Raw genomic sequence first — 23,157 nt, 5'->3', positions numbered from 1 at the left:
AACAGATTGTGTTGCCATGTCAGCCTTGTCTGCATGAAGGATCCTACATGAAGGAGATTGTCCATATCTACCTCGAGAATGTGCGAAGTCTATAAACAGTGATAATGTGTGATGGGTTATCAACCGCCATGAAATCTGTGGAAAACGAATGATGGAGAACATCTTGAGATTAGTTCAAGACTGTTCCATTTAATGCAATGTGCTCAATGGTCAGGATTGAACCGTTTGAATTGCTTAACCTAACAGATTTAGGGTTTAGGGTTTATGCTATTGACCTATCTATTTCCTATAAGGTCGATGTTGTGTTTCTTTCTGAGGTTGTTGGCAAAAGTTGTGTGTGAGTATCCAAGAGAAGAGATATGTGATTCTTGCCAGACCAAAAGAGAGAAGTGATACCTGCAGAGTGTAATTGCAGAAGGTGAAGAGGAGCTAAAGTGGATCTGCATTGGCATTGAGTGTTGTTACCAGATCATTGTAATACCTATTGATCTCTTACCACTTCAACAGTTGGAAAATCCCTTAACAGGGTAGCTTTAACCGGCTTACTGTAAATCCTTTAACAGGGTGACTCAAAACCATTGAGTTCTTGAAATCCTCTAACAAGGTAACCTCTAACAGGGTTTAACCCTTAACCAGGTATTCTAGCCATCCTTTAACCGGGTGATCCCTAATAGGATCGGTTCCTAATAGAACCTATTGTATCAATCTTTAACCGGACAAGGCTCCTAACATAGCGGACTTCTAAAGAGTTCAAAAATAGCTTGTGGGTATTCATCCCCACCGTGGTTTTTCCCAGTTGGGTTTCCACATGAAAAATCTGTGTGTCATGTGTGGTGATATTCTTGTGATGGTTTGAGTAATTTGCGTCTGAAGGTAAATCATGTTGATCTAGTTGGTTATATATCTTTTGATAATAGATTACATGTTCATGCACTAGGGTGAAATGGAAATGAAGTATTAGATTGTATGAGAAGATAAGTGTCAACCGGTTTATGCTTGTCTCAGTTACTCTAGGTTTTGTCAGTTGTACTTTGTTTAAGACCGGTGTTACTTTTTGTCTGCCAAAGCACAATGTCTGCTGGAAAACGCGTTTAATATTGTGTTTTTGTTTGTACTGATTCACCCCCCCCTCTCTCAGTACCGATTTGGTACTATTCGTTCATCATTGAGTTATCAAGTTTTCCTCTTGATCTATCACTCATCATTTTACCACCATTACATTTTGGTGAACCTGGCATCTTGCATGCTATCCTTTGAACAACATTGCATATTTTTCATTTACAAGTTTCAACTTTCTGCAAACTTAGTGGTTAATTCATTAAAAACCCTAGTTTTTAAGTAAAAATTGCTTGTGGTTATCTTAGATCTAAAAATTGCTTTGTTTAACAAATTCAATTTCCTCATTGTCTTGTTCAATTTGCAATTAAAATTTACAAAATTAAGAGGTTACTTGTTAAAACCCTAATTTTCAAAAATCATATTGAACTTGTGCAAAAATTGGATTTCAACTTAATTTTCAGATTTTTTATTATTCTCAGATTTGTCTTCAATCCCACAATTAAAATTTTCAATTTCCCCCTTTTTCCCAAAATTCAAATTTCAAAATTAAGAGGTTAGGTCATCAAACCCTAATTTTTAAAATTAATTGGATTTTGTGTGAATTTCAAATCAATTTAAGTTACATTCAAATTTGTAAGGTGTCTCTATCCATTAGGTTTGACCATTTTCACAATTACTATTCAATTCCTCTTTTTCTTCAAAACCCTAATAGGGTCCTATTTTCACCTTTGTGCCTTCATTTTGTCCATCTAGAGATCGTAAAATTTGCCAATTTTTTGGGGTTAGCTTTAAAATCATCGTAATATCCATCCTTGAAAAATTTTGAAAAAAGTTGGTAGGACCATGTACGTTCCCGCCACAGTCCTCATCTTTTTTCCCAAAATTTTGGGAGACTGTTATGACTGTATTTAATAGCCTAAATCTGAAAGATTGGTTGATTTTATCGATTTTTGAACCCTCTAGAATCGGAAATACCTTCAAAATTCAACATTTCAACTTCCAAGAATTTTTTTAAAATTAAGAGGTTAATTATTATCTGCCCTAATTTTTAAAAAATTTATTTCAAAATTAAGTGGTATTCCCTTGGCCCTAATTTTAAAATTCCAATTTCATTTCACTTTTGGAAATTGTGTCATCCTCTTCCCCCAACAAAGTTCAAATTGTGTAATCATTATTTTCTTAAATTTTGCACTACTCAATTTTTGCAAGCTTTGTCCTACAATTCAAAATTCAAATTTTTCCCTCTAGTGCATGAATTTTACCACTATTAGTCCTCCCTATCTTATCCCCGTTAGATGAAGCATTATAATTAAGGCTTCCCAAGGTTTAATTACTAAGGATATGGAGCCTAATTTGGGTGATTTCTTTAATGAGGATCATGCTAATTCTTCTCATCCTAATCAAGTGCCTATTCACCACATTGATGGATCTCATGATGAAGAATAAGCTTTAACTAGGGTTTCTTTAGATCAACTTTCCACATTGGACAATCAATTTGATGGCTTTCAACAATGGATGTCCCAAGAATACCCTAATAGTAAAGCTCTTCCATTAATTGAAGGTCTTAAGCGCATGCTTCAAAGTGATAAGAATGGAATTGATACATTGTGTGGCATTGCACATATTGTTGATTCTAATGTCATGCCTATCAAGAGTTGTGTCAAAACCCTAGGTTACTCACAACCTTCAACACAAGTCAATTCCTCTATTCCTTTGACCAATCCTATGACTAGTATTCCTACTTTCACATCTAACATCATGGCTACTTCAACTCAAAATGTCATTCCAATAACCATAGGTCATGGGGGAAATCCCTCTTCTTCATTTAATCCTCCATCGTTACCTATGTCTTCCATGAGTATTCCTACTATTTCTCAGCCAATTAGTGTGACACAAGAGGGAAATTCCTTCAACAACTTTATTCCTCCTTTAAGTTTCCCTTTTCCTACCCAATCATCACCAATGCCTACTTATCATAGTATCCCACCACCTTATTCTCAGTCCATGCCTTCTTTCAACAACATCACACCACCTTCTCAATCACCTATGTCTAACATGAATTCTTCCATCGAAATGACAATCAACAATCTTTCCCAAACTGTGTCTTCCTTACAACAACAAATTTCTTCCATGAGTCAATCCAAGTTTAGTGTGCCCACCTTTGATGTTGCGAGCCCACTTTCTCTTGATATCATTAAATTCCTGTCACCTAAACATGTTGAGATCCCTCAATTGGAACTCTATAATGGAAAAGGTGATCTCTTACGCATGTCAAAACATTTCAAACCTTGTGTACTGATTTTGCTTATGATCAATGATTGCTTGCAAAATTGTTTACAAGAACACTAAGAGATAAGGCCTTACAATGGTTTTTCTATCTTCCTTCTTATTCTATCACTTCCTTTCAACAAGTAGCAAATTCTTTCATCCAACAATTTCAAAACAACATTGGTCCTAAAATCACTTTGACTGATTTAATGCATTGTAAACAAGGTATTAAAGAAAAATTGATTGATTTCATTAGTAGATATAAGCATTTGTGTGCTCAAATTTCTTTTCATGTGCCTAATAATTGTATGCGGGAAAAGTGGGTCAATAAAACTTAATATGTGAAAATATTGTAAAAGAACTTATCCACACACACACAGAGGACTTCTTGATGCAAGCTATGGAGTAATAACGCATTACTCAGCTTCCCAAGGTGGGTCCCATGGTTCTCTATCTCACAATGTCCCTCAAACCAATGTTTTTGCTCTCAGATCACTGAGCAAAATGGTTTAGGGATGGCAAATGCAAGAATGAGGGATGTTTTGATAGTTTTTAGTATGAAAGGTATGCTAAGCTATGTATGATCTTAGAAATGCAATAAACTAAATGATAAGATGACAAGATTAGTATGAATACTATCCTAACATGATATATTAGTCTATAATTGAGCTAAATGATAAACAAATTATTCTAAACACGCATATTTAGACTAATTTCTGATTTCAAAGAGGCTAAAATGATGAGCATAAAAATGATATGAAATCTTGAATGTATTTGAGCATAAGTGTGATACTACAAATTTGGATTATTTTAAAATGGAGGAATGAGAGCTCTATTTATAGCAAAAACAGGGCAATGGATGGTTAGGATTGAAAGATTCAATCAAGGGTTGAGTTTGAAAGTTGGGGATCCATGTGCACAATTTGCACCAATGAAATGGTGACAAGTGTCAACATAGGGTTGGGTTGAGAGAAGGGGTTGGAGGCATTAAAGGCTTGAGAAGACCTCATGGTTATCTAGAGGGTAAGGGTCAAGCTTAAGTTAGGTTTACCCACTAGATTAAGAGTTAATCCAAGGATAAAACTTTGTGCAAATGATTAAGAGATAATCATGGTCAAAGCATTAAAGTCCTGATGAGACCCTTGGGTTGGATAAAGGTTGAGTTAAAACAAATGTTTTAACCATGTAAGAGGGTTTGAGTTAACCATTAATGGTTATTGAAGACTTTGGGGGATTAAGTGGTTGAAGGTTGGAAGCCTTTAATGGCTATCAAAGACTTTGAGGATTTAAGTGGTTGAAGGTTGAAAGCCTTTAATGGTTATCAAAGACTTTGAGGTTTGAGAAGTGACCTCCCTTTGCTTAGGGATGTGACAAAGTTTAGAGGAGGGGTTAGGCTAATTAGAAGCGATTAGAAGATTCTAGAAGGGATTAGAAAGGGGTTTAGGATTTTGCAAGTGGATGGAGGGATAATAGGATTTAATTGAAATAATTTAATTCAATTTGGTTGCAATTAAATAAATTAGATTTATTTAATTTAGGATAACTATTTAATTAAATTTGAATCTAATTAAAAGTGGATAGGGGGGATTTAATTGAATAAAATGATTTATTCAATAAATGGTATAGTGAATTTAATTTAAATAAATTGAGTAATTTACTTAATTAAATAGAGGAATGCGGGTAATTTAATTAAATTGGATTTAATTAAATAGAGAAATTAACATAAAATATTCATTAGGAATATGGTCATTTTTATACGTCTACAATAATAATATTCAAAGAATTTTCATTTCTAATTTACAAAAATATATCAAGGAAAAGCTTCTTTTATCTGAGTTTACTTCCTTTCTGCAGTTATGCGCAACACTCCACAATTATCAACTTGTTGTGAGTCAAATGGAGCAATCCACTCCTATGGCTCCAAGTGATAAGGGGGAGAGTGTTCAATAACCGTTTGTGAAGTTCAAACCAACAAAAATATTCATCAAGTTCAATGATCCAATCAACAACAACCATGTGAATGCTACAATAGGTGTGCCTCCTATTTCTAAATTTTGCCAAAGAGAAAGACAGTTTACTCCTTTGAATGAATCTTTGCATAGTATTATGTCTCAGTTATTGCATAGAAATGTTATTAAACTTCCTCCTATAAAACAAGTTGATCCTTCCAAACTTGCATCTCCTCATTTTGATAGCAATTCATTTTGCCAATTTCATCGTCAACCTGGTCATGATATTGAGAAATGTTTTGCATTGAAACATAAGGTTCAAGACTTGATTGATAATAGTACTATATCTATGGCAGGTGTGAATGATAAAGGGAATAAATCAATTTCTCCTCCTAATTAAAATCTTAAGATTTTTACTAATCCCTTGCCATCTCATACCTCTAATGTTATTGAAATTACACCTAGTTCTCTCTCTTCTAAAAAACTCATCTGTATGACTCTAAACTTGGTTAATATGGTAGAAACACAAGATACACCTAAGGATCCATGTATTACATTTGACCCTACTGAGACCATTAGAGCACCCGATGGCCCTTTATACATAGCTGCAAAGGTTAAGGATGTCCCTTATCGTGGTGCCTTGATTGATCCCTCTTGCATGGTTAATGTCATAATTGAAGAGTTTCTTTTCACTTTACATTTGCATAAACCATGATATGATGCTTATAATGTAGTTGTGAAGTTATTTGATGGATTCTCTTGTCCTACCATTGGTTCTATCACCCTTCCTGCTGAAGTCCATACTAAATCCATGGATGTTGACTTTGTTATCATACCTTCTTCTGAGCAATTATGTGTGAAGTTGGGCTATCCTTGGCTATCTTCCATGAAGGCTATTGCTTCTCCACTCCACAAGTGTCTTAAATTTCCTCACAATGGATAAATCATAACCATGAACCATAGCTTATTTCGTCCATCCAAAAGAAGCCCTGGTGTTCCTATTGATCTCTTTTGGCCTAAACAATTTCAATCTCTTCCATCAAGGAGCGATGCTCTTTTTCAGTCCTATCCAAAATGGAAGAATGATATGATCTTATCCTTAATTCAACCTAGATCACCAACACTTGACATTCCTATTATTCTTCAAGATGAGGTTCTTCTTCTCTCGGATATAACTAATCTCACTCCTAAAGAAAATTGTCCACCTATTCCTATGGATGTGACTTTACCTTCTCTTAAGGAGAACCACAATATTCTTCCTAAGGTTATACCTATACCTCCTCCTCATAATGGATTTGGTCTCCTCCCTACACCTAATATTCCTCCTTTCTATGGCACAGTTCCACCTCCTTCCTCTTATCGAGAGAACAAGCTAGCTTCTCCCATCGTTCAACCGAAAAGACCTCAACCTAAACCTTCCACTATTAAGGAGAAATCCATTCCTCCTTCTGCAAATGTTTCTCCTCCTTCTCAGCCTTCCACTAAGACTCAACAGAATCTTTGTGCGATAGAATGCCAATAAAGACGTCGTGTTCAAGCTCTTGAAGTTGTCCCTCAAAATACTCAGTCTCCTTAGACCCCAACAATTGACATGATTCCCTTTTCTCCTGAGCAAGATATTCAACCTACATCTCCAAATCATAAGTTGCATAAATCATGTGATGGTTTTACTCCTATTCATATTCTTGCTCCTCTTGCGTTAAACTTTGATGAAGAAATGGGTGAAAATGTTATTCATAATGGTAATACAACTCCTAATGTTTTTGACAGTGAGCATGAATATATTGATGTGGACAAACATTTATCGGATGATTTTTCATAAACCCTAATCCTAGCTCCTAGAATCGACCAAAGTGACTTACAACATGAGTTTAGTCCTTGTTCAGATCTTGTGATAGCTCCATCTAATGTGCTCGATGTCGCTCCTCTGGCATGTTGCTTGCCTTCCTAAAATAGTGATCAGCAAGATCGGGAGGTGGATGTCATGCTAGATTAGCGATACTAGTACTGTAGATCTTTCTCTCTCTTTTCTTTCTCTTTTGTGACCATTCTTCTATATGTAGCCCTGTTCTTCTATTTTTCCCTTATTGTCTACTTGGGGATGATGCAAAGCATTGAGATTTTCTCTTCGTCTCTTTCATGTTGACTCAAAAGACATCCTCTTTTCCCTTTTTTCTAAGGTAGTGTCCTTCTTTGGGGAATGAAGATTATTATATGCATATACATACATGATGTACATAATTTATCATATAGCATACTAACCCCGAGGAAAGTGACACTACCTCGTGTTTTGTGTTCATTATCCTTGGCTTTATACCTCGATTGGAGGGCTAAATCCTTGCGATAACGTGCTCCCTCCTTCTCTCTCTTGGGTGTATCCTACCTTAAAGCAATCACTCCCGATAAGGCACATGAAATCGCTTTAACATGGGAGCATACACTCCACTCATTCTTTCCTTCTTGTGATGCTTAGAATTACTTAGTGAACTTTACTTTGCTTTGTAATCTTTTGTATCCTTGTTTTCATGACTCATAGTGAAGGGAACTTTTCTACTTGCAGTCATGGTTCTCCCCTTCTCGATCTTCCCTTTTACTTTTTCAATCTGTCATAAGATCCAAAGTCCACTGGGGGTTGGTGCATCTTGCCTCCTTGACATGGTGAAAGTCTTTCAATCTTGTTTCCTTGTACTTTACTAGCAGTATTGGCATACGCTTATACTCCTGCTAAAGTGGGGGCTAAATGTAATATCATAAAATTGTGACCCTAGCAATTTAAGACTGCATTAGGGTCCTCATGCATCTGAACTCGAATCCTCTAGCCTAATCAGAGACTGGAGAGTACTCGGCTTGTGAAAATTTCTTCTTCCTTGGCCTCCACATCACTCTATCCACACTCTATAGAAGTAGGATAGGGGTGTGGCATCCCTGTCCCCGCTTGGATAGGGGAATTGTGCCCTTGTCCTTCCAGGATAGGGGCATGGCATCCCTATCCCTGCCCTATTTTGGGGCAGGACCTTTCTAATGCAAGCATTGTGGGTTGTGCAGTGAGCGAGAAATTTCCTCGATGTCATCTTATGACGAAATTAAAATCCTTCAAACATGTATTTAAGGGGCATTTGTCTTCTCATTTGCATAGGTTGGATAGGTTGAAGTTGGATATGTTCAAGAGATCAAGCATTCAAGCATTCTTTTCCAGCATTGAGCATTCTCAAGTCTCCCATCAAGGCTAGGTGTTGCATTCAAGTCAAGAATTCAACCATTGAAGAGGAGATCCCTTTCAACATTCAATTCCACAAAAACATTTCTATCAAAATTGCTACTACAACCTCCGTTGAGGTGATTTACAATTCAGTCTTTCATTTACATCTACTTGCAAGTACTTTCTTTCATTACTTGGTTAATTCCAAAACTGGGGTTTGACCTAAAGGCAAACCCTCAATCCCAACACATTTCCCTCTCTTTTTTGTGTGCAATTTGTAGGTGTGTAGTTGTACTTTCAGATTCGGGCTTCATTTGTAGAGGTGAGAAAACCCTTTTCGTTTCGCAGATTTTTTGGAGGACTGTTTACATTCCCGCCATGGTCTGGACAACTTTTCATCAAATTTGCAAAGCGACTTCATCTCAACATTTCACTGCCAAATCTAGGTGCACAACTTCATCCCATATTCAGATCTCAAGTTATAATCGATTCTTTGTCACTTTTGCACTACATAATTCAATCAATTTCCTTTTCTAAATCAAACAAAAGGGAATAAGAGGATCATCATAACATCATTAATTCATTCAAAATTCAATCTATCAGCTTTATGTGGAGATTAGATCTAGTGAATTACCCCTTATCTCCTTAATGTAATGGTGAAAAGTTCTTGAAGGATAATCAATAGTGAAACTCTCATCTCTCTTTGAGGGAAAGGGTTAGTTTTCCTCTTGATCTATCACTCATCATTTTTCCACCATCACAAAAAATTTAAGCACACAAAACCTTCTACCATAATGTATAAACCAAATATCAGAATAGTAGATATAACAAGTAAGCACACACATAAATCACAAAACAATTACCATCCATTCACAACACATAACACCGAGATTTGTACGTGGAAAACCCGGTAAAGGGAAAAAACATGGTGGGACGCCTACCCATAGTGAGATAATACTTCTGTAGTGAGTATGTGATTACAATAAAATAGGTGTGAAAATGCAGGAAGGCACATTGCATAGAGAGCACTACTTATCGCAAAGGAGCCTCATTGACTAAAATAAATCCAGATTACAATCCGGAATTAAGAATGAACTGCAAGAATAGCATCTCTTATGCCTGAGTACAATTCCAGTTAAGCTCAATACCAAAGTTCTAATACCTCTTACACAAACCTGATTCAATCACCTATGATCGACCAAAACCTCTGCATATGATTAAAACTTTATTCACATGCAGATAATCCCATAACCACAACCCCATGATCTACAAAGAGATCTTACATCATATTTATACCAACCCAAGACCTAAACAATTAGGTCAGCCATCTAAAATATAATACAATAAATCCATTACATAATCAAACAAACTAGTGATAAACCAAGTCGTCCTAAGACTGAAATAACATAAACCAATTGATAAATTCAACTGGTAACGCATCAGGAGGATTCACCAACACGTTACATAAATCGATCCATAACCTAGCAAGATAGAACCAAACCTAAAATAGGTCGTCATAAGACAAATGCAACACCACCAATCGACTGGAACATAAACATGATAACCATTAGCATCCTGATAACCTTCTAGAAGCCTTACCAACACCACTTATCAGATCCATCAAAAGATCTTCAACAAAGCTCAGCCGATACAACCCTTACTGGTAACCAAAAGGCTTACTAGAACAAAAGATAACTTCCAGATCATCAAGTCTCGAACCAACTAAATAGGATATGCATCAGGAACACATGAATAACTAATCCAAACCAATTCCACAAACTGGAGTATACCAGAGATGATCTCCAGATCAGTATCATAATCCAACCACTCTACTAGAATCTAGTAGACAACCAAAATAGCTAGTGTTGACATCAATGACAAACATCAATGAAGCACATAATCAATTCCTCCAAAATGCCAACACCTTTCATTTACTTGCAATTATTTTCCATCATTTGGTTAATTCCAAAATGGGGTTTGACCTAAGGGAAAACCCCCAATCCCAACAACATTTCCTCTCTTTTTTGTGTGTAGGTTGCAGGGGCGGAGCTATAATTGCAGGTTTAGACTTCATTTTCAGAGATGAAAAAAACCCTTTTCAGCACGCAGGTTTTTCGAAGGACCAAGTACACTTTCAACCTGATCCTGACAACTTTTGCTCAAATTTTTCAAGGGAGCTTCATCTCAACATTTTACTACTAATTCCAGGTGTAGCTTGATCCTGCATCTCTATCTCAATATATAATCATTTCCTTACCATCTTCATACTTAGTCTCAAATTTCTTAATTCAACTAGTCTATTTTAAAAGAGGGTTAATTTACTTTCCAAATCCACTGCCAATTCCTTATAATTCATTTAGCATTCAATCTCTTTCCATTGGGATTGGATCTAGTGAATTCAACCCCCTCTTTTAAATGTAATGTGTGTGAGAGGTTGAAGAGAATCCTTTGTGAAAATTTCACTCCTTTCTTGAGGAAGGTAAAGCTTTCCACTTGATCTCCTCATCACCTTTTCACACCGATTACATTTTGGTGAACCCGACGTCTTACATGCTTTACATTCAAAATTATTGCATATTTTTCATTTATAAATTTAATTTTCTTGCAAAACTTAGTGGTTAATTCAATCAACCCTAGTCATTAAAATTTAAATTGAACTTGTGTTTTGTAAAAATTCCTATCTATTGTTTTAGATCTGAAAATTGCATTGCTTGTCAAATTCAATTTCTTCATTGTTTTGTTCAATTTGGAAATCAAATTTACAAAATTAAGTGGTTAATTGTCAAAACCCTAATTTTCAAACATCAACTTGAACTTGTAAAAAAATTGAATTCACATTTAATTTTCAGATTTGGAACTATTTTTAGCTTTGTCTTCTTGCCAAAAATTCAAATTTTTAATTTCCCTCCTTTTTCCAAAATTCAAAATCTTAAAATTTAGTGGTTAGATCCTAAAACCCTAATTTTCAAATTTACTTGGATTTTGTGTAAATTTCAATCAATTTCAACCAATTTCAGTTTTCTAAAAATATTATTCAAGGTGGCCTTATCCATTAGGTTTGACCTTTTTCAAATTTTCAATCCAATTTCTTATCTTTTTCAAACCCTAATAGGGTCCTATTTTGACATTCAAACCTTAAATTCGCCTATCTAAGCTTCATAAAATCAACCAATTTTGGGGGGTTATCTCTAAAATCATCGTAGCTTTCATCCATGAAAAAGTTTCAAAAATTTTGGGCGGACCAAGTGCATTTTCAACCTAGTCCTCGTCTTTTTTCTTGAAATTTCAAGCAACTGATATGATTGTATTTAATTGCTTAAATCCAAAAAATTGGTTGATTTTTTTGAGTTTTGATCCCTCAAAAATAAAAAATAATTCCCAATTTCAACACCACAACTTTCAAAGAAACATTTAAAATTAAGTGGTTAATTATTATCTGCCCTGATTCTAAAAATCTTATTTTTGTTAATTTTAATTCTAAAATTAAGTGGTATCCCATTGGCCCTAATTTTAAAATTTCCATTTCTTTTTATCATAAATTTTCTTGGAAAGTGTGTTTCCAAAAGTTCAAATTATATAATCATCATTTCCTTGATTTTGCAAACTTTCTTCTCAAAATTCAAATTTCAAGTTTTCCCTCTAGTACATGAGTTTTACCACCTATACTATCCTCGTTAGATGAAGCATTAGAATTAAGTCTTCTCAAGGCTTAATTCTCAAAGAGATGGAACCTAATTTTGGTGACTTCTTCAATGAGGATAATGATCTAATTATTCCCATCCTAATAACATCCATATCTACCCAATTGTGTATTCCAATGATGAAGAAGAAACTTTGACTAGAGTTTCCATATATTAACTTTCAAAATTGGACAATCAATTTGACAACTTTCAATAATGGATGCCCCAAGAATACCCTAATAGTGAAGCTCTTCCATTAATTGAAGGTTTAAAGCGCATGATTCAAAGGGATAAGAATGGAATTGATATATTGTGTGGCATTGCCCATATTGTTGATTCTAATTTCATGTCTATAAAGAGTTGTGCTAAGAACTTAGGTTATTCACAACCTTCTACACAAGTAAATCATTCTATTCCTTTGACCACTTCAATAACTAGCATTCCTACTTTCACTTCAAACATCATGGCTACATCAACTCAAAATGTCATACCTATAACCATTAGTCATGGGGGCAATCCCTCTTCCTCAATTAATCCTCCATCTTTATCTATGCCTTCAATAAGTATTCATCTTGTCTCTCAACCACTCAATGTGACACAAGGGGGAAATTCATCTAATCATTTTATCCCTCCTTTTAGTGTCCCATTTCCTACTCAATCATCACCTATGCCTAATTACCATAGTGTTCCTCCACCTTATTCTCAATCAATGCCTTCTTTCAACAACATCACACCACCTTCTCAATCAAACATGTCTAACATAAATTCCTCAACCGAAGCAACCATTAATAACCTTGCTCAAATTGTGTCATTATTGCAACAACAAATCGCTTCTATGATTCAATCCAAGTTTAGTGTGCCCACTTTCTCTTGATATTGTTAGAGTTGTCCCTCCTAAACATGTTGAAGTCCCTCAATTGGAACTCTATAATGAAAAAGGTTATGCTTTAACACATGTCAAGATATTTCAAACTTTATGTATTGACTTTGCTTATGATCAAAGATTGCTTGCCAAATTGTTTACTAGAACATTAAGAGATAAGGCTTTACAATGGTATTGCTCTTTGTCTTCCTATTCCATTACTTCTTTTCAACAATTAGCAAATGATTTTATTCAACAATTTCAATATAACATAGGTCCTAAAATCACTTTGACTAATTTAATACATTGTAATCAAGGTGTTAAAGAAAAAGTGACTGATTTCATTGGTAGATATAAGCATTTGTGTTCTCAAATTTCTTTTCAGGTGCCTGATAATGATATTCAAATAATTTTCATTTCTAATTTGCAAAAAGATAAAAGAGACAAAATTCTCCTTTCTGAGTTTACTTCCTTTCTGTAGTTGTGTGCAACACTTCACAATTATCAACTGACTGTGAGTCAACTGGAGCAATCTACTCCTGTGGCTCTGAGTGATAAGCATGAGAGTTCTCAACAACTGTTTGTGAAATTCAAACTGAGCAAAGGATTCATCAAATTCATTGACACCATCAACAACAACAATGTGAATGCTACAACAGGTGTGCCTCCTATTTCTAAATTTTTCAAAAGAGAAAGACAATTTACTCCTTTGAATGAATATTTACATAGCATTATGTCTCAGTTGTTACAAAGAAATGATATCAAAATTCCTCCAATAAAACCAATTGACCCTTCTAAGGCAGCCTCACCTTACTTTGATAATAATTCTTTTTGTCAATTTCATCGTCAACCTGGTCATGATACTGAGAAATGTTTTGTATTAAAAAGTAAGATTCAAGACCTGATTGATAATAATACTATATATGTGGTAGGTGTGAATGATTAGGGAAACAAATTATTAGCTCCTAATCAAAATCTTAATACTGATCCTTTACCCTTTCATACCTCTAACGTGATTGAGACTAAATATACCTCTTTCTCTCCTTCTGATTTCACTACCACGGCTCAAAATTTGGTGAATATGGTAGAGAAACAGGAAACACCTAAGGATCCATGTATCACACTTGACCCTAGTGAGACCATTAGAGCACTTGATGGCCCCTTATACATAGTTGTGAAGATTCAAGACAAACCTTGTCGTCGTGTGCTTATTGATCCCTCTTGCATAGTTAATGTCATCGCTGGGGAATATATTTACATTTTACTTTTGCATAAACCAACCTATGACGATACTAATATGGTCGTTAAGTTATTTGATGGTTTTTATTGTCCTACCATTGGTTCTATCACACTCCCTATTGAGGTTCACACTAAGTCTATGGATATCAACTTTGTTATCATTCCTTCATCTGAATAATTTCATGTGAAGTTAGGCTATCCTTGGCTATCTTCCATGAAAGCTATTGCTTCTCCAATCCATGTGTTTGAAATTTACTGACAATGGAGAAATTAAAACTGTCAACAATATCTTATTTCGACCAACTGAAAGAAGCCCAAGTGTTCCTTGATTACTTTTGGCCTCAGCAATTTCAATCTCTTCCACCAAGAAGCGATGCTCTCTTTCAATCTTATCAAAAATCAAAGAAAGATATGATCTTATCCTTAAGCCAACCTAAGACTCCAACACTCAATATTCCCAACATTCTTGAAGATGAAGTTCTTCCCCTAACAGATAGAACTAATCTTCCTCCTAGGGAAGATCTCAACCTATTCCTATGGATGAAACTATGCCTTCTCCTAACAAGAACAATAATATTCTTTCTAAGGTTAGACTTGTACCTCCTCCTCATGATGGACCTGATCTCCTTCCTACACCAAATATTCCTTTTATATGGTGCAATTCCACCTCCTTTCACTTATAGAGAGAAGAGGTCTACATCTCCTCTTGTCCAACCTAAAAGACCACAACCTAAACCTCCAACCACCAAAGATGAGAATATTCCTCCTCCAACAAAAATATTCCTCCTTATTCTCTACCTTCCACTAAGACTCGAAGTAATCGTTGTGCAAGAGAACACCAACGAAAGCATCGTGCTCGAGCTCGTCAAGTTGTTCCTCAAAATATTAAATCTCCCCAAGACTCCAACAATTGACATCATTCCCTTTTCTCCTCAGCAAGATGTGGAACCTAAATCTCTAAATCATAAGTTGCAAAAAACATGTGATGATTTTACTTCTAATCATGTTAGAACCCTCTTTCTGTAAATCTTGATGAAGAAATAGGTGAAAATGTTATTCATGATGGCAATATAACTCCTAATGCTTCTGATAGCGAACATGAATATACTGATGTTGACCAACATTTATCTGCAGAATTTTCAATTGCCTTAATCCTAGCTCCTAGAAACAAACAAAGTGACTTAGCACATGAGCATAGTCCTTGTTTGGATCTTGTGATACCTCCATCTATTGTGCTCAATGTCTCTCCTCTGGCATATTTCCTGCCTTCCTGAAATAGTGATCAGCAAGATCGGGAGGCGGATGTCATGCTAGAATAGCTACATTAGCATTGTGGGTCCTCTACCTCTCTCCTTTCTTGCTCTTTTGTGACCATTCTTCTATGTGTATCTCTCTTCTTTTATTTGTTGTCCCTAGTGATGTCTACTTGAGGACAATGCAAAGCATTGAGATCTCTTTTGGTCTCTTTCATGTTAACTCAAAAGACACTTATGTTCCCTTTCTTCCAGGGTAGTTTCCTTTATTTGGGGAATGAGGACTATTCTATGCATATATATACATGAGTTATAATATAGCATACTGACCCCGAGGAAAGCGAAACCACCTTGTGCTTTGTGTTTTATGTTCATTATCCTTGGGTTTATTCCTCGATTGGGGACTAAATCCTTGTGATATCATGCTCTCTCTCTTTCTCTCTTGAGTGTATCCTACCTTAAAGCAATCGCTCCCAATAAGGCATGCGCGATTGCTTTAACCTGGGGGCATACACTTCGCTCATATTTTCCCTCTTGATACTTAAAGTTACTTAGTGAACTTGTCTTTATTTTGTAATTTTTGATATCCTTTCCTTTTCATTATTCATGGTGAGGGGAACCTTAATACTTGCAGTCATGGTTCCTCCCTCTTGATCTTCCCTTTTAATGTGTCAATATAAGTTGTAAGATCATTAGTCCACTGGACGCTTGGTGTACCTTGCCTCCCTAACGTGGTGAAAGTCTTTCAATCTTGTTTCCTTGTACTTTATCAGTAGTATTGGCATATTCCTATACTCCCACTAAAGTGGGGGCTAAATGTAGCATCGTGAAATTGTGACCTTGCAATTTTCAACCGCATTTGGGTCTTCACATTGGCGAATGAATCCCTAAGCCTGATTGGAGACTCGAGACATGCTCATACCTCCTGAAACTTGCATTTTCTTGCACCCTGCACTGCCTGCTCTCACTTCATGTCCTGAATTAGGTTAGGACAAGGGCATGGTGCCCCTATCCCTACCCTATTTCGAGCCCCCTCCATTCAATCCTGCATTGGGCTTGTCAATTATAAGCAGGAAAAAAAATTCCTATGTCGGCATAAGACGAAAAATCAGTCAAAAACCCTGATTGGTAAGTATATAACGATCATTTTCCCCTACTATTCGCATGAGTTCAATAAGTTCAATAGGAAAAATCAAGTGTTCAAGTGTTCAAGAATTCAAGCATCCAACCATTCAAGCACCCATTGAGAATCTCAAGTCTCCTTTCAAGGCTAGGTGTTGCATTCAAGTCAAGGATTCAACCATTAAAGAGGAGATATCTTTTTGAACATTAAAAGCATTCAACTTCACATATCCTTTCAAACAAATCTATCTACATTTCAATTGCATCCTCTCTTGAGGTTAATTCTACTTCATAAATTTCCTTTCATTTACTTGCAAGTATTTTCCATCATTTGGTTAATTCCAAACTAGGGTTTGACCTGAAGGCAAACCCCCAATCCCAACAAAATTTCGTCTCTTTTTTTTGTGTAGGTTGCAAGTGTGTAGCTGTAAATGTAGGTTTAGACTTCATTGTCATAGACGGAAAACACCCTTTTGTTAGGATTCCCAAAGATACTGAAAGGGGGGGGTGAATCAGTATCTTGTTGGTTAACAGATTTTCTAACCTTATTAAATAAATTACATTCCAAAACAGTGTGTCGGTAAACAAGAATTAATGCAGTAAATATGAACAATAACCACAACATAGAAAGCACACCATAACACAAGATTTTTAACGAGGAAACCTGGTGTGGGAAAAACCTTAGTGGGATTTGTGACCCACAATATTCACTCACTGGCCAATGAATGGATATTACTTACAATAGGTGCCTACACATGCAGGAAGGCCAACTGCCTAAAGCTCACTGCTTCATTACAAAAGAAGTCTCACTGACTTACAAAATGGATTATACAAATCCAATATGATGTACTACTTTAGTTCAGCATCTGTTATGCCAGGTTCAGTATCAGTTTAAGCTCATACAATAACCATAAACCTTACTCCAAAATCTGCCTTAATATTCGCATATTACTTCTGCAATAATCTAACCATGTTTGCATCTTAAATGATCTACACGATCTCATACTTATATATGAGTCTTATTACAATATGCCTTGTCGGCTTACAAAAAGATATTACAATTAAATACAAAATACAATAAACAAAATCCTGTCGGCTGGGGTGTCGGTAATCATCTTTGTTGTTGCCGATAAACTATCTGTCAGTGTAGAGTCTGTCGGTGTCGATGTCTATCGGTGCCATAGGATTTCAAGGTTGCCATCAATGACAATACCTTTAATCACCTACAATCCCCATTGGAGTGTGCAATGCCAACAATCTCCCCCTTTGGCATTGATGGCAACACCCATGAGAAAAATTCAAAAGTGTATCCAAAATTTGAAGTCCAAAAATCATACCAAAAATTGTGTGCTCCCCCTGAGTAGATGATCTCTTCTGTCCATCATTTTTCTCATCTCTACCACTCCCCCTTTGACATCAATGACAAAGGTTGTCAAAAAAGTCAACTGAACCCTGTAACCAATTGGTTACAATCTGAAATATGTCTGCCAATGCAAAATTTAGGCTTTGAGTGAACTTTTCACTGTCCTTTAATGTTGCTTCAGTCCTTTGAATTGTACCAGTGAGGATGTGCATTTTCTCTTTCAGTGTCTTTAGTCCTGGAACAAGTGCCTCTGAGATCTCTTTTCTCAAAGAGATGAGGTTGTCAAGTTTAGGACCAAGTCTACATTTAAGCTCTTTTGCCTTGAATTTTATTCTCTCTTTTTCTTTTTCAAATTTTTCAATTTTCTCCTCAAAACCTACTATTTCCTGCTCTATAACTGATATGGGTTTTGATGAACCGATGAGATTATCAGCAATATCATTTATTTCTTTATGTGCTTTACTGATTTTCTTGTCTATATCCACTGTCAAAGTATCAGTCTTACATGTGTCTCTGTACAACTCCTTAAATTCCATTACTGTTTTGCTTAGTGCCAGTAGGAGGGTGTCAATGTGTCTCATGCACTTCTTTATTGTCTCATCAGAGAATTTCACTTTTTCCTTATTCACTTTCTCTCTAAATGTCTCCTCATTTATCTGTTCCACCATCAATATGTAGGTGGTGATATACTTAGACAATGTGTCTAATTGACTGAAAGAGTCTTTATTTTCCACATTGCACTTGGGTGCAATCAATTTCAGAATAGGGATGGCATCATCAATAGAATTATATGCTAGTGCATTACACTCTGTGATTTTCTTAATTGAATCCAATAATACCTCTGTTACATTAGTTGGTCTGAATTCTGTCATGGAAGAACTAGATGATTGTCCAGCTACCTTAACAATCTGCATTTCGCCAATGTGAATAACCTCTTTTCTTGTGTTGACCTCTGATAGGTCAGTTTGTGTCTGCATCTCAACTAGCAAAGGCTTGGGTTTCTCAGTTGTTGTCGGTGGTACTGTCTCAGTTTGAACCTGTACCTCAACCTTTTTCTCTTCTTATTTGTTAGTGTGTACCTCAGTTTGTTTCTCTATGATCTCTACTGTCAGTTTCTCTGATGTTGTCTCAGTATTCACAGTCAGTTTCTCAGTATGCACCTCTGAACTGTCCACTGTCGGTATCTCAACCAGTTTCTCTTTGTTATCAGTTGGTTTCTCTAACTCAGTGGGTTTTTCAATGTGTGCACCAGTGGTATCAATCACCATTCTAAAAGCCAGGGGATCAACTGATTATTCAATTTTGTCTCAACCCCAATTTCAATATTTTCAATTGTATGCTCTACATGTGTTTCCACTGCAATATTCTCAGTTGGTGGCTCAGTAGCCACATCTTTCTGTTCACCAGTGGTTTCCTTATCAACCACAATATTTGCCTCTTGTGTATCAATATTCATAGTATATAAAACTTTTGAATCAGGATTGGTGTCCTCATGTGTTGATTCCAACTCAACATTATCAGTTATCGGTGGTGTATCAACAGTCTCAACTGGTGAAGTATCAGAAGGAGGTGGGGGCAAGTTGTCTGTCACTTTTATGCTTGGAGGTCCACCTACCTTGCCTTTACCTTTATCCTTTTCCTTTTGGTAAACTCTGAAATTTTTGGGTCGTTTGAGCTCTTCTTGTTTTTCTTTCTCCACAAAGAAGATATCTCATTTATCCATTGTCTCTTCAGTGATTTCATTCACTCTTCCATCCATTAAACCTCCATGTTAGTGACCATTGGAAAATACTGTCCTATTTGCCTCACTTATTAATTCATCAATTTCATCTGCTGATTTAACTAGATGAACTGCAAGCAATTTTTCTATCTTTATTTTCTTGTCCAATTCCATAATAGCTAGTCTTTTTGCATCAAGTCTCCTATATAAGTCACTGGGTAGATCATCTACAACTTCTATCAAAATTTTCTTGTAAATGTCTAAGTGTAGAATGATATTGTTTTCTATGCTTTCCTTTTCTTCATTAGTAAAAGTATCATACAGTTTGTTGACATTAGACAAGTTTCCTTCATCTGTTATTTAATTTAAAAGATTATCTAAAGGAGGAATAACCTATTTTTCCTTCTTCTTCCTTGGTGTCATTTTCTTTACTGGGGGCCTTACTACCTATTGTTTCCTTCTTGTTCTCTTTGGTGTAGGAGAGGGTGCTGGTGAAGGTTTTCTTTTCCTTTCTACTCTCATAAATTCAGCTGGGATTTCACTGTCAGATGAAGTTCCAACTGGTGAGAGGTGAGCTTCTAGTTGTAACCATTCCAAGTCACTTTCCTTAATATCGGTGATATTCAATATGTTTTCCTTGATCTCTTTGGCCTGTTTTGTTGCTTTTCTGATAGTTTTCTCTCTTTTCTTCCTTCGTTTTAGTGTTTGCACTTTGCTCTCAATGGTTTCAGCACTACCAAATATTTCCTCTTCAGGTTCTCTAGGGGCTTCAAGTAGGGCTTTAGCATATGTATCAATTGTGTTTACATCAGCCTCATAACCCATTTCTGTCACCCAAACAGTTCTAGGAACCACTGCCTCCATCCAAATTTCATCTTTCTTAATAACAAAACATATTTCCTTTGATATTTGTCAACTATTCTTTGAGATAACCTTTCCCTTATTTTCATTCTAGCCTTAAATGCTTGGAAGTATTCAATTATGTTGTTTTCCCTGTCATCTCCCATGCCGGTAAGGATATCCAAAAGTTGTTTACCTACCGGTATGTCAAAACCAAATTCTTTCCTACCTATACCAGGAACTTCCTTAGTAATGTATAGCATTAGGCACACAAGTAGATTACCAAATCTAAAAGTACCTTTCTTATCACCTTTAATTTTATTCAAATTATCAATCAATTCATCCTTTAGCCATTCACATATGTCAATCTTAGTGTTACTATACACCATGTCATAAGGAATCTTGATACATAAACTAGAAACAGAGTTTAATCTGTTAGCATGTGTAGTTTTGTATCCTAGTATCATGCTAATGAATCTAACATTTATATATTTCACATCATTGACTCTCAAGGATCTGCTATCATGGGTTGCACCAGTTAATGTCATCACAGTGTTGTTTGGAACTTTCTTAGATTTGTCAGGCCTGCTACCGGTGGAAGGTAAGCCAGTCAATGCCTTTACTACTTCTCTAGTGATCTTATGGATGGAATCAAGCCAAAAGAATTCTCCATGAACTCTACTGAGTACAATTCTCACAACTTCCTTAGGAAAATCCAGAATATCAAGTATTTCCACAAAACCTAGGGTTTCTATGATCTTATGTTTAGGTTTCACAATACCATTCTCATCACAAATTATAGTTCTATACATGTTCATAATTTCATCAGCACCTAGTTCCTCAATATGAGAATGTATGTATGTCCTAGGGTCTTCTGCATATGCAACTCCTTTAGGGATTTTAGAGAATGCACCTAGGGTATCATCTTGCTTCGCTACTTTGGGTATGATTTTAAATACGGGCCTAGGGTGTTTAACCACTTCAACAATAGTAGGGTTTGCAATGAATTCAGGTGCAGAGGAGGAATCCATTGATAAATACCTTAATCGGCCTTTAGGTTTGAATGCTTGAAAGATTTTGCTTCACTTCTCATTGTGGATGCCTTCACTCGGGTTTTTCGCGCTCTTAGGAAATTTGAATGCTCGGTGAGAGAAAAAGAGTGAAAAAGACTTGCTTTATAATGTCATTTCCTTCCACTACCACAATAAATGTCTGTCGGTTAAGTGAAACTTAACTCATCTGCCGATAAAGAAGCATTTCATCTTCTTACCATCAACCGAGGGTAAACTAGCATGATTTTCAATTAGTTGTCATACCCCAAAAAGGTTTCTTCTCAATTAGATGAAGAATCTCCTACCGATGGAGTGATGCTCTATTCCACCAGTGAAGGAATAGTCTCAACAACATTGTGATCTCTCTTTCTAATCCATTGTTTTGAAAATTCTTGCTTTACCTCTTCAACCTTCTCTTTACCTTTCAAACTGGGTCCTTTATTATTTGTCGTTGATGCCTTACTTCTACAAAATTTCGCAATATGTCCAATCTTGTTACAAGCATAACAAGTCACATTGTTTTTCTGAATAGATTTTCCATATCCTATGTCAGTGTATGTTTTGCATTGATTAGATAAGTGTCCAAATCTTCCACAAACATAACATCTTCCATTCATTCTGCAATTTTCTGAATTATGACCAATTTTGTTGCATTTAGAATATTGACCGGTGGGTGCATTAGTGTTCTGATAGTTTCTAGATCTGCATTGATTTTCTCTATGACCATACTTGTTACAGTTAAATCATTTCCCATTAAATTTGTAGGCGTTAGGTTGTCTTACCGGTTTACTGTGATCATGATTGTTTGCAGTACCAGAGCTTTCACCAACTTCAAAGCCAATACCATTAGTGTCTCCAGTAGGTTTCTAATTTTTCAGCATGTCATTAAGTTCTTCTGAACTTTTCTTGAATTTCTCTTTGTGTTGATTTGCAGTAGCCAACTCATTTTCCAAGAAATCCTTCTGCCTCATGAGTGCAGTTTTATCATGTTCCAAATGAATCAGATCTGTCTTTAATATATCATTTTCATGACTGATTCTTACATTTTCAGTTCCAGTATCATTGAGTCTTCTAGTCAAGTCATCTTCATTCTTCTTTTTGTCTTCAATGTCTTTACAAAACCTCATAGTCATATATTGCATCTCATTCCTCATGGTCATGTTTTCTTGCTTCATCTTGCTTACAAGATCATTGAGAGTTTCCTTTTCATCATCATCATTTTGTATCTTTTCATGAAGTTCTCTTCTTTTGTTTCTAGCAATAGTAAGATTCTCCTGAAGTCCTTGAATCATTTCCTGTGCAGCCTTCAGATCATCTTCAAGTTTGATATTTTTCAACTTTTCTGCATCATGATCTGCGAGAGTTGTTTCCAATTGCTTTCTCAAGTTTTCCATCTATGTCGGTGTCAGAATCTCCCTCAAGTTGTTAGGCTTTTGAAAAAAGAGGACCAATCTCTGATACCAATTGTTAGGATTCCCAAAGATACTGAGAGGGGGGGTGAATCAGTATCTTGTCGGTTAACAGATTTTCTAACCTTATTAAATAAATTGC

Source organism: Cryptomeria japonica, chromosome 3 (genome assembly GCF_030272615.1).
Source record: "Cryptomeria japonica chromosome 3, Sugi_1.0, whole genome shotgun sequence".
NCBI classification, from domain to species: Eukaryota; Viridiplantae; Streptophyta; class Pinopsida; order Cupressales; family Cupressaceae; genus Cryptomeria; species Cryptomeria japonica.
Note: the sequence above shows the minus strand (reverse complement) of the source record.